The sequence below is a fragment of the Chiloscyllium plagiosum genome, unplaced genomic scaffold, assembly GCF_037043375.1.
Source record: "Chiloscyllium plagiosum isolate Xiang-an unplaced genomic scaffold, Cpla_swu_hap1 HiC_scaffold_18, whole genome shotgun sequence".
Lineage (NCBI taxonomy): Eukaryota > Metazoa > Chordata > Chondrichthyes > Orectolobiformes > Hemiscylliidae > Chiloscyllium > Chiloscyllium plagiosum.
In genome coordinates, this window is record NW_028270156.1 from 63,514,653 (window position 1) to 63,528,608 (window position 13,956).

A 13,956-nucleotide genomic window follows, 5' to 3' on the forward strand; every position below is an offset into this window, starting at 1 on the left:
TCTCGTTTTTCTCTCTCTTTTTCACTTTTTCTCTTTCTCTCTTTTACTCTCTATTTTTCTCTCTCTTTTTCTCTTTTTCTCTCTTTTTCTCTTTTCACTCACCTTTTCACTTTTTCTCCCTTTTTCTCTCTCTTTTTCTCTCTTGCTCTCTTTTACTCTCTCTGTTTCTCTCTCTTATTCTCTTTCTCTCTTTTTCCGTTTTCTCTGTCTTTTTCTCTCTCTTTTTCTCTTTTTCTCTCTCTTTTTCTCTTTTTCTCTCTTTTTCTCTCTCTTTTGCTCTTTTTCTCTCTTTCTCTCTTTTTCTCTCTCTTTTTCTCTCTCTATTTCTCTTTTTCTCTTTCTCCCCTTTTCTCTTTTTCTCTTTTTCTCTCTTTCCCTCTTTTTCTCTTTTTCTCTCTTTTTCTCTCTCTTTTTCCCTTTTTCTCGTTCTCTCTTTTGCTCTCTCTTTTTCACTTTTTGTCTTTCCCTGTATTTCTCTCTCTTTTTCACTCTCTTAATCACTTTCTCTCTTCTTTCTTTTTCTCTCTGATTTTCTCTCTCTTTTTCTCTTTTTCTCTAAGTCTCTTTTTCTCTCTCTTTTTTCCTTTTTTCTCTCTTTTTCTCTTTTTCTCTCACTTTTCTCTTTATCGCTCTCTTTTTCCTTTTCTCTCTCTTTTTGTCTTTTCTCTCTTTCTCTCATTTTCTCTTTCTTTTTCTCTCTCTTTTTCTCTCTCTTTTTCTCTTTATCTCTCTCTTTTTCTTTTTCTCTCTCTTTTTGTCTTTTCTCTCTCTTTCTCTCATTTTCTCTGTCTTTTTCTCTCTCTTTTCTCTCTCTTTTTCTCTCTTTTTCTCTTTATCTCTCTCTTTTTCTTTTTCTCTCTCTTTTTGTCTTTTCTCTCTCTTTCTCTCATTTTCTCTTTCTTTTCTCTCTCTTATTCTCTTTGTTTTTCTCTCACTTTTTCTCTGTCTTTTTCCCTTTTTCTCTTTCTCTATTTTTCTCTCTCTTTATCGCTCTTTCTCTCTTTCTCTCTTATTCTCTCTCTTTTCTCTCTCTTTTTCTCTTTTTCTCGAAGTCTCTTTTTCTCTCACTTTTTCTCACCCCTCAGTGTGGGGACAGGGGCAGACAGGAGATCCAGTCTCCCCTCAGTGTGGGACAGGGACAAACAGGAGATCCAGTCTCCCCTCAGTGTGGGGACAGTGACAGACTGGAGATCCAGTCTCCCCTCAGTGTGGGGACAGTGACAGACAGGAGATCCAGTCTCCCCTCAATGTGGGGACGGTGACAGACTGAAGATCCAGTCTCCCCTCAGTGTGGGGACAGTGACAGACAGGAGATCCAGTCTCCCCTCAGTGTGGGGACAGTGACAGAGAGGAGATCCAGTCTCCCCTCAGTGTGGGGACAGTGACAGACTGGAGATCCAGTCTCCCCTCAGTGTGTGGACAGTGACAGAAAGGAGATCCAGTCTCCCCTCAATGTGGGGACGGTGACAGACTGAAGATCCAGTCTCCCCTCATTGTGGGGACAGTGACAGACAGGAGATCCAGTCTCCCCTCAGTGTGGGGATGGTGACAGACTGAAGATCCAGTCTCCCCTCAGTGTGGGGACAGTGACAGACAGGAGATCCAGTCTCCCCACAGTGTGGGGACAGGGACAAACAGGAGATCCAGTCACCCCTCAGTGTGGGGACAGCGACAGAGAGGAGATCCAGTCACGCCTAAGTTTGTGGACAGTGACAGAGAGGAGATCCAGTCTCCACTCAGTGTGGGGACCGAGACAAACAGGAGATCCAGTCTCCCTTCAGTGTGGGGACAGGGACAGACAGGAGATCCAGTCTCCCCTCAGTGTGGGGACAGGTATAGACTGGAGATCCAGTCTCCCCTCAGTGTGGGGACAGGAACAAAAATTAGATCCAGTCTCCCCACAGTGTGGGGACAGTGACAGACAAGAGATCCAGTCCCCGCTCAGTGTGGGGACACGGACAAACAGGAGATCCAGTCTCCCCTCAGTGTGGGGACAGGGACAAACAGGAGATCCAGTCTCCCCTCAGTGTGGGGGCAGGGACAAAAAGGAGATCCAGTCTCCCTCAGTGTGGGGACAAAGACTGACAGGAGATCCAGTTTCCCCTCAGTGTCGGGACAGGGACTGACAGGAGATCCAGTCTCCCCTCAGTGTGGGGACAGGGACAAAAAGGAGATCCAGTCTCCCCACAGTGTGGGGACAGGGACAGACAGGAGATTCAGTCTCCCCTCAGTTTCTGGACAGGGACAGACAGGAGATCCAGTCTCCCCTCAGTGTGGGACAAGGACAGGCAGGTGATCCAGTCTCCCTTCCGTGTGGGGACAGGGGCAGACAGGAGAGCCAGTCTCCCCTCAGTTTCTGGACAGGGAACAACAGGAGATCCAGTCTGGCTTCAATGTAGTGACAGTGACAGACAAGAGATCCAGTCTCCCCTCAGTGTGGGGACAGGGACTGACAGGAGATCCAGTCTCCCCTCAGTGTGGGGACAGCGACAAACAGGGGATCCAGTCTCCCCTCAGTGTGGAGACAGGTACAGACAGGAGATCCAGTCTCCCCTCAGTGTGGGGACACTGACAAACAGGGGATCCAGTCTTCCCTCTGTGCGAGGACAGGGACAAACAGGGGATACAGTCTCCCCTCAGTCTGGGGACAGGGACTGACAGGAGATTCAGTCTCCCTTCAGTGTGGAGACAGGGACAAAAAGGAGATCCAGTCTCCCTCGGTATGGGGACAGGGATAAAAATGAGATCAAGTCTCCCCTCAGTTTGTGGACCGGGACAGGCAGGAGATCCAGTCTCCCCTCAGTGTGGGACAAGGACAAACAGGAGATCCAGTCTTCCCTCAGTGTGTGGACAGGGACAAACAGGTGATCCAGTGTCCCCTCAGTGTGGGGACAGGGTCAGACAGATGATCCAGTCACCCCTCAGTGTGGGGACAGGTACAGACAAGGGATACAGTATCCCCTCAGTGTGCGGACAGGGGCAGACAGGAGATCCAGTCTCCCCTCAGTGTGGGGACAGGTACAGACAGGAGATCCAGTCTCCCCTCAGTGTGTGGACAGGGACAATCGGGAGATCCAGTCTCCCCTCAGTGTGGGGACAGGGACAAACGGGATATCCAGTCTCCCCTCAGTGTGTGGACAGGGACAATCGGGAGATCCAGTCTCCCCTCAGTGTGTGGACAGGGACAAATGGGAGATCCAGTCTCCCCTCAGTGTGTGGACAGGGACAAACGGGAGATCCAGTCTCCCCTCAGTGTGGGGACAGTGACAGACTGGAGATCCAGTTTCCCCTTAGTGTAGTGTTGGAGACAGACAGGAGATCCAGTCTCCCCTCAGTGTAATGACAGGGACAAACAGGAGATCCAGTCTCCCCTCAGTGTGGGGACAGTGACAGACTGGAGATCCAGTCTCCCCTCAGTGTGGGGACAGTGACAGACAGGAGATCCAGTCTCCCCTCAGTGTGGGGACAGTGACAGACAGGAGATCCAGTCACCCTTCAGTGTGGGGACAGGGACAGATAGGAGATCCAGTCTCCCCTCAGTGTGGGGACAGTGACAGACAGGAGATCCAGTCTCCCCACAGTGTGGGCACAGTGACAAACAGGAGATCCAGTCACCCCTCAGTGTGGGGACAGTGACAGACAGGAGATCCAGTCTCCCCACACTGTGGGGACAGTGACAAACAGGAGATCCAGTCACCCCTCAGTGTGGGGACAGCGACAGACAGGAGATTCAGTCTCCCCTCAGTGTGGGGACAGTGACAGACAGGAGATCCAGTCTCCCCACAGTGTGGGGACAGTGACAAACAGGAGATCCAGTCTCCCCTCAGTGTGGGGACAGCGACAGACAGGAGATCCAGTCACCCTTCAGTGTGGGGACAGGGACAGACAGGAGATCCAGTCTCCACTCAGTGTATGGCAGGTACAGACAAGGGATACAGTCTCCCCTCAGTGTGCAGTCAGGGGTAGACAGGAGATCCAGTCTCCCCTCAGTGTGGGGACAGGGACAGACAGACGATCCAGTCTCCCCTCAGTGTATGGCAGGTAAAGACAAGGGATACAGTCTCCCCTCAGTGTGCAGACAGGGGTAGACAGCAGATCCAGTCTCCCCTCAGTGTGGGGACAGGGACAGACAGACGATCCAGTCTCCCCTCAGTGTAATGATGGAGACAGACAGGAGATCCAGTCTCCCCTCAGTGTGGGGACAGGGACTGACAGGAGATCCAGTCTCCCCTCAGTGTGGGGACAGGGACAAAAAGGAGATCCAGACTCCCTCAGTGTGGGGACAGGGACAAAAATGAGATCCATTCTCCCCACACTGCGGGGACAGCGACAGAGAGGAGATCCAGTCTCCCCGCAGTGTGGGACAGGGACTGACAGGAGATCCAGTCTCCCCGCAGTGTGGGACAGGGACAGACAGGAGATCCAGTCTCCCCTTAGTTTCTGGACAGGGACAGACAGGAGATCCAGTCTCCCCTCAGTGTGGGGACAGGGGCAGACTGGAGATCCAGTCTCCCCTCAGTGTAATGACAGGGAACAACAGGAGATCCAGTCTCGCTTCAATGTAGTGAAAGGGACAGACAGGAGATCCAGTCTCCCATCAGTGTGGGGACAGTGACAGACAGGATATCCAGTCTCATCTGTGTGGGGACAGTAACAGACAAGAGATCCAGTCTCCCCTCAGTGTGGGGACACAGACAAACAGGGGATCCAGTCTCCCTTCCGAACGAGGACAAGGACAGGCAGGTGATCCAGTCTCCCCTCAGTAAGGGACAAGGACAGGCGGGTGATCAAGTCTCCCTTCAGTGTGGGGACAGGGGCAGACAGGAGATCCAGTCTCCCCTCAGTGTGGGGACAGGGACAAACAGGAGATCCAGTCACCCCTCAGTGTGGGGACAGGGACAAAAATGAGATCCAGTCTTCCTCAGTGTGGGGACAGGGACTGACAGGAGATCCAGTCTCCCCACAGTGTGGGGACAGGGACTGACAGGAGATCCAGTCTCCCCACAGTGTGGGGACAGGGACAAAAAGGAGATCCAGTCTCCCTCAGTGTGGGGACAGGGACAAAAATTAGATCCAGTCTCCCCTCTGTTTGTGGACCGGGACTGGCAGGAGATCCAGTCTCCCCTCAGTGTGGGACAGGGACAGGCATGTGATACAGTCTCCCCTCAGTAAGGGACAAGGACAGGCGGGTGATCAAGTCTCCCTTCAGTGTGGGGACAGGGGCAGACAGGAGATCCAGTCTCCCCTCAGTGTGGGGACAGGGACAAACAGGAGATCCAGTCTCCCTCAGTGTGGGGACAGGGACAAAAATTAGATCCAGTCTCCCCTCAGTTTGTGGACCGGGACTGGCAGGAGATCCAGTCTCCCCTCAGTGTGGGACAGGGACAGGCATGTGATACAGTCTCCCCTCAGTAAGGGACAAGGACAGGCGGGTGATCAAGTCTCCCTTCAGTGTGGGGACAGGGACAAACAGGAGATCCAGTCACCCCTCAGTGTGGGGACAGGGACAAACAGGAGATCCAGTCACCCCTCAGTGTGGGGACAGGGACAAATAGGAGATCCAGTCTTCCTCAGTGTGGGGACAGGGACTGACAGGAGATCCAGTCTCCCCACAGTGTGGGGACAGGGACAAATAGGAGATCCAGTCTTCCCTCAGTGTTGGGACAGGGCCAAACAGGAGATACAGTCCCTTCTCAGTGTGTGGACAGGGACAAATAGGAGATCCAGTCTCCCCTCAGTGTGGGGACAGGGTCAGACAGATGATCCAGTCACCCCTCATTGTGGGGACAGGGACAGACAAGAGATCCAGTATCCCCTCAGTTTGTGGACAAGGACAGGCAGGAGATCCAGTCTCCACTCAGTGTGGGGACAGGGACTGACAGGAGATCCAGTCTCCCCTCAGTGTGGGAACACGGACAAACAGGAGATCCAGTCTCCACTGATTGTAGGGACAGGGACAGACAGGAGATCCAGTCTCCCCTCCATGTGGGGACAGGAACAAAAATTAGATCCAGTCTCCGCTCAGTGTGGGGACACGGACAAACAGGAGATCCAGTCTCCCCTCAGTGTGGGGACAGGGACAGACAGACGATCCAGTCTCCCCTCAGTGTATGGCAGGTAAAGACAAGGGATACAGTCTCCCCTCAGTGTGCGGACAGGGGTAGACAGGAGATCCAGTCTCCCCTCAGTGTGGGGACAGGGACAGACAGACGATCCAGTCTCCCCTCAGTGTAATGATGGAGACAGACAGGAGATCCAGTCTCCCCTCAGTGTGGGGACAGGGACTGACAGGAGATCCAGTCTCCCCTCAGTGTGGGGACAGGGACAAAAAGGAGATCCAGACTCCCTCAGTGTGGGGACAGGGACAAAAATGAGATCCATTCTCCCCACACTGCGGGGACAGCGACAGAGAGGAGATCCAGTCTCCCCGCAGTGTGGGACAGGGACAGACATACGATCCAGTCTCTGCTTAGTTTCTGGACAGGGACAGACAGGAGATCCAGTCTCCCCTCAGTGTGGGGACAGGGGCAGACAGGAGATCCAGTCTCCCCTCAGTGTAATGACAGGGACCAACAGGAGATCCAGTCTCGCTTCAATGTCGTGAAAGGGACAGGCAGGAGATCCAGTCTCCCCTCAGTGTGGGGACAGTGACAGACAGGATATACAGTCTCCTCTGTGTGGGGACAGTAACAGACAAGAGATTCAGTCTCCCCTCAGTGTGGGGACACAGACGAACAGGGGATCCAGTCTCCCTTCCGAATGAGGACAGGGACAAACAGGAGATCCAGTCTCCCTTCAGTGTGGGACAAGGACAGGCAGGAGATCCAGTCTCCCCTTAGTTTCTGGACAGGGACAGACAGGAGATCCAGTCTCCCCTCAGTGTAATGACAGGGAACAACAGGAGATCCAGTCTCGCTTCAATGTGGGGACAGTGACAGACTGGAGACCCAGTTTCCCCTTAGTGTAGTGTTGGAGACAGACAGGAGATCCGGTCTCCCCTCAGTGTAATGACAGGGACAAACAGGAGATCCAGTCTCCCCTCACTATGGGTACAGTGACAGACAGGAGATCCAGACTCCCCTCAGTGTGGGGACAGTGACAGACAGGAGATCCAGTCTCCCAACAGTGTGGGGACAGTGACAGAGAGGAGATCCAGTTTACCTCTCAGTATGGAGACAAGGACAAACAGCAGATCCAGTCTCCCCTCAGTGTGGGGACAGCGACAGACAGGAGATCCAGTCACACCTCAGTGTGGGGACAGTGACAGAGAGGGGATCCAGTCTCCCCACAGTGTGGAGACAGGGACAAACAGGAGATCCAGTCTCCCCTCAGTGTGGGGACAGCCACAGACAGGAGATCCAGACTCCCCTCAGTGTGGGGACAGTGACAGACAGGAGATCCAGTCTCCCCACAGTGTGGGGACAGGGACAAACAGGAGATCCAGTCTCCCCTCAGTGTGGGGACAGCGACAGACAGATGATCCAGTCTCCCCTCAGTGTGGGGACAGGGGCAGACAGGAGATCCAGTCTCCCCTCAGTGTGGGGACACGGACAAACAGGAGATCCAGTCTCCCCTCAGTGTAGGGACATGGACAAACAGGAGATCCAGTCTCCCCTCAGTGTGGGGACAGCGACAGACAGATGATCCAGTCTCCCCTCAGTGTGGGGACACCGACAGACAGGAGATCCAGACTCCCCTCAGTGTGGGGACAGTGACAGACAGGAGATCCAGTCTCCCCACAGTGTGGGTCAGGGACAAACAGGAGATCCAGTCTCCCCTCAGTGTGGGGACAGCGACAGACAGATGATCCAGTCTCCCCTCACTGTGGGTACCGTGACAGACAGGAGATCCAGACTCCCCTCAGTGTGGGGACAGGGACAGACAAGAGATCCAGTCTCCCCTCAGTTTGTGGACATGGACAGGCAGGAGATCCAGTCTCCACTCAGTGTGGGAACACGGACAAGCAGGAGATCCAGTCTCCACTGATTGTAGGGACAGGGACAAACAGGAGATCCAGTCTCCCCTCAATGTGGGGACAGTGACAGATTGGAGATCCAGTTTCCCCTTAGTGTAGTGTTGGAGACAGACAGGAGATCCGGTCTCCCCTCAGTGTAATGACAGGGACAAACAGGAGATCCAGTCTCCCCTCACTGTGGTTACCGTGACAGACAGGAGATCCAGTCTCCCCTCAGTGTGGGGACAGTGACAGACAGGAGATCCAGTCTCCCCACAGTGTGGGGACAGGGACAAACAGGAGATCCAGTCTCCCCTCAGTGTGGGGACAGTGACAGACAGGAGATCCAGTCTCCCCACAGTGTGGGTCAGGGACAAACAGGAGATCCAGTCTCCCCTCAGTGTGGGGACAGCGACAGACAGATGATCCAGTCTCCCCTCACTGTGGGTACCGTGACAGACAGGAGATCCAGACTCCCCTCAGTGTGGGGACAGGGACAGACAAGAGATCCAGTCTCCCCTCAGTTTGTGGACATGGACAGGCAGGAGATCCAGTCTCCACTCAGTGTGGGAACACGGACAAGCAGGAGATCCAGTCTCCACTGATTGTAGGGACAGGGACAAACAGGAGATCCAGTCTCCCCTCAATGTGGGGACAGTGACAGATTGGAGATCCAGTTTCCCCTTAGTGTAGTGTTGGAGACAGACAGGAGATCCGGTCTCCCCTCAGTGTAATGACAGGGACAAACAGGAGATCCAGTCTCCCCTCACTGTGGTTACCGTGACAGACAGGAGATCCAGTCTCCCCTCAGTGTGGGGACAGTGACAGACAGGAGATCCAGTCTCCCCACAGTGTGGGGACAGGGACAAACAGGAGATCCAGTCTCCCCTCAGTGTGGGGACAGTGACAGACAGGAGAACCAGTTACCCCTAAATTTGGGGACAGTGACAGAGAGGAGATCCAGTCACCCCTCAGTGTGGGGTACGAGACAAACAGGAGATCCAGTCTCCCCTCAGTGTGGGGACAGTGACAGACAGGAGATCCAGTCTCCCCACAGTGTGGCGACAGCGACAGACAGGAGATCCAGTCTCCCCTCAGTGTGGGGACAGTGACAGACAGGAGATCCAGTCACCCCTCAGTGTGGGGACAGAGACAAACAGGAGATCCAGTCTCCCCTCAGTGAGTGGACAGTGACAGACAGGAGATGCAGTCTCCCCTCAGTGTGGGGACAGGGACAAACAGGAGATCCAGTCTCACCTCAGTGTGGCAACAGCGACAGACAGGAGATCCAGTCTCCACTGATTGTAGGGACAGAGACAAACAGGAGATCCAGTCTCCCCTCAATGTGGGGACAGTGACAGACTGGAGACCCAGTTTCCCCTTAGTGTCGTGTTGGAGACAGACAGGAGATCCGGTCTCCCCTCAGTGTAATGACAGGGACAAACAGGAGATCCAGTCTCCCCTCACTATGGGTACAGTGACAGACAGGAGATCCAGACTCCCCTCAGTGTGGGGACAGTGACAGACAGGAGATCCAGTCTCCCAACAGTGTGGGGACAGTGACAGAGAGGAGATCCAGTTTACCTCTCAGTGTGGAGACAAGGACAAACAGGAGATCCAGTCTCCCCTCAGTGTGGGGACAGCGACAGACAGGAGATCCAGTCACACCTCAGTGTGGGGACAGTGACAGAGAGGGGATCCAGTCTCCCCACAGTGTGGGGACAGGGACAAACAGGAGATCCAGTCTCCCCTCAGTGTGGGGACAGCGACAGATAGGAGATCCTGTCTCCCCTCAGTGTGGGGACAGTGACAGACAGGAGATCCAGTCTCCCCACAGTGTGGGGACAGGGACAAACAGGACATCCAGTCTCCCCTCAGTGTGGGGACAGCGACAGACAGATGATCCAGTCTCCCCTCAGTGTGGGGACAGGGGCAGACAGATGATCCAGTCTCCCCTCAGTGTGGGGACAGGGACAAACAGGCGATCCAGTCTCCCCTCAGTGTGGGGACACCGACAGACAGGAGATCCAGACTCCCCTCAGTGTGGGGACAGTGACAGACAGGAGATCCAGTCTCCCCACAGTGTGGGTCAGGGACAAACAGGAGATCCAGTCTCCCCTCAGTGTGGGGACAGCGACAGACAGATGATCCAGTCTCCCCTCAGTGTGGGGACAGGGGCAGACAGGAGATCCAGTCTCCCCTCAGTGTAGGGACATGGACAAACAGGAGATCCAGTCTCCCCTCAGTGTGGGGACAGCGACAGACAGGTGATCCAGTCTCCCCTCAGTGTGGGGACATGGACAAACAGGAGATCCAGTCTCCCCTCAGTGTGGGGACAGTGACAGACTGGCGATCCAGTTTCCCCTCAGTGCAATGACAGGGACAAACAGGAGATCCAGTCTCCCCTCAGTGTGGGGACAGGGACAGACAGGAGATCCCATCTCCCCTCAGTTTGTGGACAGCGACAGACAGGAGATCCAGTCTCCCCACAATGTGGGGACAGGGACAAACAGGAGATCCAGTCTCCCCTCCGTGTGGGGACAGCGACAGACAGGAGAACCAGTTACCCCTAAGTTTGGGTACAGTGACAGAGAGGAGATCCAGTCTCCCCTCCGTGTGGGGACAGCGACAGACAGGAGAACCAGTTACCCCTAAGTTTGGGGACAGTGACAGACAGGAGATCCAGTCTCCCCACAATGTGGGGACAGGGACAAACAGGAGATCCAGTCTCCCCTCAGTATGGGGACAGGGACAGACAGGAGATCCCATCTCACCTCAGTGTGGGGACAGTGACAGACAGGAGATCCCATCTCCCCTCAGTTTGTGGACAGGGACAGACAGGAGAACCAGTCTCCCCTCAGTGTGGGTACAGTGACAGAGAGGGGATCCAGTCTCCCCACAGTGTGGGGACAGGGACAAACAGGAGATCCAGTCTCCCCTCAGTGTGGGGACAGCGACAGATAGGAGATCCTGTCTCCCCTCAGTGTGGGGACAGGGGCAGACAGGATATCCAGTCTCCCCTCAGTGTGGGGACACGGACAAACAGGAGATGCAGTCTCCCCTCAGTGTAGGGACATGGACAAACAGGAGATCCAGTCTCCCCTCAGTGTGGGGACAGCGACAGACAGATGATCCAGTCTCCCCTCAGTGTGGGGACACCGACAGACAGGAGATCCAACTCCCCTCAGTGTGGGGACAGTGACAGACAGGAGATCCAGTCTCCCCACAGTGTGGGGACAGGGACAAACAGCAGATCCAGTCTCCCCTCAGTGTGGGGACAGCGACAGACAGGTGATCCAGTCTCCCCTCAGTGTGGGGACAGCGACAGACAGGAGATCCAGTCTCCCCACAATGTGGGGACAGGGACAAACAGGAGATCCAGTCTCCCCTCCGTGTGGGGACAGCGACAGACAGGAGAACCAGTTACCCCTAAGTTTGGGGACAGTGACAGAGAGGAGATCCAGTCTCCCCTCAGTGTGGGGACAGTGACAGACATGAGATCCAGTCTACCTTCAGTGCGGGGAAAGGGACAAACAGGAGATCAAGTCTCCACTCAGTGTGGGGACAGGAACTGACAGGAAATCCAGTCTCCCCTCAGTGTGGGAACACGGACAAACAGGAGATCCAGTCTCCACTGATTGTAGGGACAGAGACAAACAGGAGATCCAGTCTCCCCTCCATGTGGGGACAGTGACAGACTGGAGATCCAGTTTCCCCTTAGTGTAGTGTTGGAGACAGACAGGAGATCCAGTCTCCCCTCAGTGTAATGACAGGGACAAACAGGAGATCCAGTCTCCCCTCACTGTGAGTACAGTGACAGACAGGAGATCCAGACTCCCCTCAGTGTGGGGACAGTGACAGACAGGAGATCCAGTCTCCCCACAGTGTGGGGACAGTGACAGAGAGGAAATCCTGTTTACCTCTCAGTGTGGAGACAAGGACAAACAGGAGATCCAGTCTCCCCTCAGTGTGGGGACAGCGACAGACAGGAGATCTAGTCACACCTCAGTGTGGGGACAGTGACAGAGAGGAGATCCAGTCTCCCCACAGTGTGGGGACAGGGACAAACAGGCGATCCAGTCTCCCCTCAGTGTGGGGACAGCGACAGACAGGAGATCCAGACTCCCCTCAGTGTGGGGACAGTGACAGACAGGAGATCCAGTCTCCCCACAGTGTGGGAACAGGGACAAACAGGAGATCCAGTCTCCCCTCAGTGTGGGGACAGCGACAGACAGATGATCCAGTCTCCCCTCAGTGTGGGGACAGGTACAGACAAGAAATCCAGTCTCCCCTCAGTGTGGGGACACGGACAAACAGGAGATCCAGTCTCCCCTCAGTGTAGGGACATGGACAAACAGGAGATCAAGTCTCCCCTCAGTGTTGGACAAGGACAGGCAGGTGATCCAGTCCCCCTTCAGTGTGTGGACAGGGGCAGACAGGAGATCCTGTCGCCCCTCAGTGTGGGGACAGGGATTGACAGGAGATCCAGTCACCCCTCAGTGTGTGGGCAGGGGCAGACAGATGATCCAGTCTTCACTGAGTGTAGGGACAGGAACAGACAGGAGATCCAGTCTCCCCTCAGTGTAGGGGCATGGACAAACAGGAGATCCAGTCTCCCCTCAGTGTAATGACAGGGGAAAACAGGAGATCCCGTCTACCTTCAGTGCGGGGAAAGGGACAAACAGGAGATCAAGTCTCCACTCAGTGTCGGGACAGTGACAGACTGGAGATCCAGTCTCCTCTCAGTGTGGGGACAGTGACAGAGAGGAGATCCAGTTTACCCCTCAGTTTGGAGACAAGGACAAACAGGAGATCCAGTCTCCCCTCAGTGTGGGGACAGCGACAGACAGGAGATCCAGTCACACCACAGTGTGGGGACAGTGAAAGAGAGGAGATCCAGTCTCCCCTCAGTGTGGGGACAGGGACAGACAGGAGATCCAGTCTCCCCTCAGTGTGTGGACAGTGACAGACAGGAGATGCAGTCTCCCCTCAGTGTGGGCACAGTGACAGACAGGAGATCCAGTCTCCCCACAGTGTGGGGACAGTGACAGAGAGGAGATCCAGTCCCCCCTCAGTGTGGGGACAGGGACTGACTGCAGATCCAGTCTCCCCTCAGTGTGTGGACAGTGACAGACAGGAGATGCAGTCTCCCCTCAGTGTGGGGACAGGGACAGACAGGAGATCCAGTCTCCCCTCAGTGTGGGGACAGTGACAGACAGGAGATCTAGTCTCCCCACAGTGTGGGGACAGGGTAAAACAGGAGATCCGGTCTCCCCTCAGTGTGGGTACAGCGACAGACAGGAGATCCAGTTACCGCTACGTTTGGGGACAGTGACAGAGAGGAGATCCAGTCACCCCTCATTTTAGGTCAGAGACAAACAGGAGATCCAGTCTCCCCTCAGTGTGGTGACTGGGACAGACAGGAGATCCAGTCTCCCCTCAGTGTGGGGACAGGGACAAACAGGAGATCCAGTCTCCCCTCAGTGTGGGGACATGGACAGACAAGAGATCCAATCTCCTCTCAGTGTGGGGACAGTGACAGACAGGAGCTCCAGTCTCCCCTCAGTGTGGGGACAGGGACAGACAGGAGATCCAGTCTCCCCTCAGTGTGGGGACAGGGACAGACAGGAAATCCAGTCACCCCTCAGTGTGGGGACAGGGACAGATAGGAGATCCAGTCTCCCCTCAGTTTGTGGACATGGACAAACAAGAGATCCAGTCTCCCCTCACTGTGGGGACAGCGACAGAGATGTGACCCAGTTTCCTCTTAGTGTAGTGATGGAGACAGACAGGAGATCCAGTCTCCCCTCATTGTGGGGACGGTGACAGACTGGAGATCCAGTCTCTCCTCAGTGTGGGGACAGGGACAGACAGGAGCTCCAGTCTTCCCTCAGTGTGCGGACACGGACAAACAGGAGATCCAGTCTCTCCTCAGTGTGGTGGCAATGACAAGCAGGAGGTCCAGACATTCCTCAGTGTGGGGACAGGGACAAACTGGAGAT